The sequence below is a fragment of the Trichosurus vulpecula genome, chromosome 7 (genome assembly GCF_011100635.1).
Source record: "Trichosurus vulpecula isolate mTriVul1 chromosome 7, mTriVul1.pri, whole genome shotgun sequence".
NCBI lineage: Eukaryota > Metazoa > Chordata > Mammalia > Diprotodontia > Phalangeridae > Trichosurus > Trichosurus vulpecula.
Window position 1 is genome coordinate 159,134,884 of NC_050579.1, and position 6,298 is coordinate 159,141,181.

A 6,298-nucleotide genomic window follows, 5' to 3' on the forward strand; every position below is an offset into this window, starting at 1 on the left:
GAGGGAACACTCAAAGCTAGGTCTTTTTAGCATTAACAGCAGCTCTCCCTATCCCACTCCACTGCCTTTCTGTAATAAAGTTATAATTAAATAATAGTACCATTTTCAAAAGTTATAAAACAACTTGGAAACTAAAAAATAATCTATTCCACAATGACTGGGTTAGAGAAGAAGTGAGAAAAACAATTATGTGTTTAAAAGTGTTTAAAAGACAACAATATCACTCTTGTATTTCAAAACCTCTAAGATATTAGCCAAAGCCGTCCAGAAAGCAAATTTATGTCACTAAGTGCTTACATTAAATAAAAAAGGAGTGCAAATACATGACTTAAGTCTATATCTAAAGGCACCAGGAAAGGAACAAAGGAATAGATCAAAGAAAGATTTTTTTTAAAGGAGAGAATATAAAGATAAAAGCAAAAATAGAATAGAAAATGAAAAGAATTGATAAAACCAGGAGTTGAGTTTTTGAAAAGCCCAATTAATTTGACAAACCATTAGCAAATTTAATTTTTTTTAAAAGAGAAAACATAAATTAGCAAGATTACAAATGGAAAAGAAGAGATCATGACAAAAGAAATAGAAGTATTATTAAGTGATATGACACACAGCTATGTGCTAACATCAGAGAATTTGAATGAAATAGATTATCTACACAATTAAAAATTGCCAAGACTGACACAAAAGGAAATGAATAATTAAGAGACTAATACTGAAGGACAAAATAAAACATTGTAGAATTACCCTCCTTTCCTCCAAAGCAAAATAAAACAAAAAAAGCTTTGTCTAGATGAGTTTATTATGAAATTCTTTCATTTTGAGCTTTTCCATCCTTATTACCTAGATTGGGGTGGGGAACCTGGGCCTTGAGGCCACATGTGGCCCTCTAGGTCCTCAAGTGCTGCCCTTTGACTGAATTTGTGAGGTTTGAATTAAGTAAAAGGGCCACACTTGAGGACCTAGAGGGCCACATGTGGCCACAAGAGCACAGGTTCCCTTACCCCTGATCTAAGTCATTCACAAATATAGAAAAATGTCTTATATTACTTCAAACCTTTTATGAGGCAAATAGTAGTGTTGATTTTTAAAACCGAAGATAACATGAAAATAATAATTTTGCTAATAAACCCAGATGCAAAAAATGCTAAAGATAATAATCAATGGAATGTTAATATTAGAAAGAAAATTATTCACTTGAATAAGCAGGGTTTTATTCCAGGCAAATGAGGCTGGTTCATTATCAGAATAATAAAACACACAAACTAAAAAATTTGACATACAGTATGATTGATTATATAAATAGATGCCCCCCAAAAACCATTATAAATGAATACATTTAAAAAAAATTGTTATGTGCTTGAAATATGAAACAAAAGCAAAGGCAGTCCCTGCCTTCAAGGAGCTTCTGTTCTAATAGGTGTAGATATCCCATATAAGGGAGCTTTGACCTAGGAGGCTTATTTCGGTTTGGAAATTTACTGGGATATAGAGTGAAGCCATAGGGGAATAGAATGACATACCTTTCCCAGAAGTAGTGGCCTTATTGACTTAATTATGGTTCCAGAACCAGAAAGGGGGGTGGGGTGGAATTGGGTATTGGGAGTTGGACAGGATGAACACCTAGAAACAAAATCTGTAAGAAGATGTTGGTGAAATAAAGGGAAATGTGACTAGCCTTATATAGTAGGCCACATGTGAAGCCCTCACCAATCAAATCCTTAGAGCCCCAGGGTGGGAATTCCAAATCTTAAGGGCTCTAGGGCAGGATATGGTCATCTTTTCCATAAGAATGGTATGAGAAGCTTTGTTGAATGCTTTGCTACTGTATAGGTGAACTGTATCCATAGCATTCCCCTCATCTACTAGTCCAGTTATCACCCTTATCTTAGAGTCAAGTAGTCTGGCCTGACCTGTTCTTAATCGTAATAGCGTATATGATAAAGCAGGAGCGAGAGTCCTTGAGAAATAGGATCTAGGGCCACAATGTTGGGAAACAAACCAGACCTTGTATTTTTTTTTCTTTGAATTCCAGTGGACTTTTATTGTGAAAAATGAACAAAATCAAAATTTTGCCAACTATGTTTTCTGAAACGTATGAACTCAGCGGAAACTATAGCTCCCCATTCACACATATACAATATTCCATGTCCTGACAAAATCACAGCCGTACTGGACCATTTACCAATTAACAGAAAGTCAATTCTTCCCTTGCTCAAATATTTTCAAATTTGAGTCTCTACTATTCATTTTTCAGTGGAGCTGGTCCCTTGTGGTTAGGGATACTGTATTAAAATGTCTCATTTGAATTGAATAAAAATTAATAATTTTAAAAATTATGTTCCAGTTTTGTTTCAACAAAGGGAACAGTGACTTTGTTTTCCCCAGTTATCCTTCCCCCAAAATCATTAGTTAAACTATAGCAGCCTGTATTTTAATAACCTTTCTCCTTCCCACTCCCTTGCCCTACCCAGTATTCTCCACAGGTAAATTCATATTTTATTTCTCATTGGTACCAGGAGTCAAGTGGACTATGCAGATCCAGAAGGGGGCTGGGCATGGATACTTAAGTTTTTTCCCTACTTGGAGGTGGTTCTAGATTCAGGATTGTGCTATAAGTTTGAAATTACTATGTAGGCCCCTGGAGAAGGTGGGGCTCAGATGCTTGACTCTACTGGTATTGAGTGCCCTTGGTGAGAGGTTAGGTTCTCAATTAAAGGAAATAGTATAAGCCTGAATATTACCTTGGAGGTCCCTGGAAAGTTGAGATTCAGTAGAGGGAGAGGTATTGACTCTCTAGCTACCTGCTCAAGCGTACCGTCCATACATAGTCTGGAGAACTTCTCTGGTAGAGAAGGAAGTTGAGGCCCCCAGGAAGAGGTAAAGTTTATCTATTTAAGAGCTCGAGTGTGTGTTCTTTGCATTTTCTGACAGACGACATAAAGCCTATCACATATTCAAGGTCCTATTAGCCCGAGTGCTTTCATAGGAACTGAAGGTCCACTTACTTTTGTTGCAGAGACCTAGACATGAAGTAAATTCTTATGTTCCCAGAGAGTACCCTTGGTCAGGACATGAGCCAAAGAGAATTATTTATGCAGAGCTTCCAAGCTTTAACCCCGTCTTTCTAAACCCAGTGTTTTGGTCCTAGATAATGGACTATATATTTCTTTTGGAGAGCCAATGGTGAGTTTGCTCATTGTTTTTTATGAGACCTAAACAAGCATTAACAAATTGGGGAAGAGATTCTCTTGGTGAGGAGCAACATTTTACATTTTTCTAGCAGCTCACACAGTTGTTTTCTGAGGCAGATTAATATTTGTTTTGGTAAAGCACATGGTTTTGTATCATATGAAACAATCCTGAGATGTACTGTGATATGCTGTGTTGGGTTGAAAAGGATCTGTGTCTGATCCAGATAAAATCAAATTTAGGATCTTAGAATTATTCCCTGGTTATCTATAAGAAGCAGAAATGGTGAAATATTAGTTCAAATATTTGCTAGAAACAGAAGATATAACTAATTGCTCTTTCAACCTCCAATTTAAGTGTTTAAAATTCTAAATTGGTGTCAGTCCCATTAAGTATCATGGATCTGGGGAGTAGCTGGGTAGCTGAGACCTGTGATTTCATCTGTGTAGAGAACTCTTGGTATGTAAACTTCCTTCACCCATGCAGATACAGAAACAATGTATAAATTATAGTCTTAAGAGAGTTGCCTGGGGAAAACGGAAAGCATAAAGGACTTGTCCAAGGTCATCCTGACTCCAAGGCCAGCCCTCAACCCACTCCTTCAGGTTGCTTTCATCAGAGAATTGCTGTAATTAAAATGAACACACTTTTAAGTTATTCATAGTAAATGTTCTGGGCATCAGTCCCACCTACTTAATATCTGTTGCAGTATATGCTAGAAGTGACTTTTGAAAAATGCCCAGTTAAGTCAGACATTAAAAAAAAACAAACTAAAACTTTCCCAAACACGATTGCCCTGAGCTAATTTAATGTCTATTTCTTCTTTAGTTATTTCACACGTTACCAATTATTGGCCGTAATGAACATGCTATTCAACTGAAATAAGATTAGCTACTTCAATTGTGCCCTTAAAGTTGGAGAATTTTAATGCTGCTTTATGCTTTCTCCTCCTCTTCTTCCTCCTCCTTCCTCTCCCCCTCCTCTTTCTTCTTCTTCGAACTTAATAGTATTTTATTTTTTCCAGTTACATGTGAAGATAGTTTTCAACATTCATTTTTGTCAGATTTTGAGTTCCAAATTTTCTCCCTCCCTTTCTTCCCTCCCCCTTCCCCAAGCAATCTGATATGGGTTATATATGTACAATTATGTTAAATGTATTTCCACATGAGTCGTGTTGTAAAAGAAGTATCAGAACAAAAGGGAAAAACTACGAGAAAGAAAAAAGTAAAAAACAAAAAAGAAAAGTAGTATTCATGCTTCCTTCTTAAGACTCAGCTGCTAAATTATATGGTGGTATTTTTTCCCTTTTTCATAAGAAAGGGCTTCTTGACAAAATTCAGGGAGGGACTTGAGAGAACGACAGAAACAAAATACAGCACCACCACCCCCCAATAACTTAGGTACTAGAGAACTCAGAGAGAGGGATGAAAAGTAACACATCTGTTATTCAGTCAGTGGGAGGCTGTATAGTCACTGTCACAAGTAAAAGGAAGGTAAGGGCACCTACAGTTCCTACCTCACTAGGCTGCATTGCAGACAAAATGCAACAAGCTACGTGAAATATTTTGTAATACTCTGAATATATGGCTTGCTTTGTATTAAGACAATTAATTATAATCTCATTCTCATTTTTTGGTGGAATTATGGTCCTGGGACAATTTGATATACCATTATTCATTTATATTTAATCTTCTTGGTATCCTTTTACTGGATAGTGAAATGATTGCTTTTTATAATCAAATAAAGTATTAGGATATATATAAAAAAGAAAGGGCTTCTTGGAATATTTGATCTTCCCTGTGGGTTCCCCCATTATGAGCAATAACTTTGAGAGGCAAACCTATAAGCCTCACCAATATACCACTTACTCTGCTTGGTGAGAAAGACTTTTCTACTCTTAGTGGTGAAATAATTCTCCCTTGCTCTACAGAAGGCCACTAGGAAAAAATTGGTATGTGTTTAGGAAACAGCTATCATTTAGCACTTGTATTTGGTGCTAGTTAAGGGTTAGGGTAAAGGCAGGGCTCTGAAAAGCAAATGAGCACAGGGCCTCTCTCTTCTGGTCCTATCCAGCCTTCTATTCCTGCCTCCTCTATGAAGTCTTTCCATTCCATTCAGCAAGTATTTATTTACCACCTATAAAATTATGGGGATACAAAGACAAAAATATGAAAATAGTCCCTGACCCCAAGGAATTTATATTCTGTTGATTATAGTGAGGAAAGCATCATGCACACAAATAATAATAATTAATAAAATATGTATATACAAAGCAAATGCAAATTGCTACAATTAAAGCAACACCTTGTTATTCATAATTGGGGGGGGTAAAGAGCACAAAATCTGGGGATCAGTACAGGTTTCTTGTAGGAGGTGGTATTTAAGCCTTAAGAGAGCTAGGAATTATTACCAAGGAGATACTTTATAGAACTTAATAAAATAATAACAAAAATCATGTGGAAAACAAAAGTTCTAGAATATCAAGAGAAATGATGAAAAGAAATAGGTACAAAGAAGGAATGTGCTTTCAGACCTCAAACTATATCATAAAGCAGCAGTCATCAAAACTATATGCTTAGTTGGTTGTTGTGCTTCTTTCTTGAAGAGGACAAAAATGACATCACTATACTAGAGTCAAGTTTCAATGGGTCTTTCTCTGGCTGATCAGACCAATGTGAGCCCGGAACGCTCTACCACAGTCGGGCACAAAGAGTCCGTGTGAACGCTTGGGGTGGATATTCTAAATGTGCGCATCCTGTGTTTCCTTTGAGCTGTTTCAATTCTGCTTTGCTCATAGAGAGCAGCACCTTCTCTGGTGTGGGAATGCCATGCTGAACAGTCCCGTGCCAGTGTCTCCCATGTCACACAATCAATTCCAAAGTTCTTGAGAGTGTCCTTGTATTGCTTCTTCTGACCACTGTGTGAATGCTTGCCCTGTGTGAGTTCTCCATAAAATAGTCTTTTTGTCAAGTATATGTTTTGCATTCGAACAATATAGCCAGCCCATCAGAGTTGTGCTTTTTGAAGCAGAGTTTGAATGCTTGGCAGTTTAGTTGGAGTAAGGACCTCAGCATCTGGTACCTTATCCTGCAAGGTGATCTTCAAAATC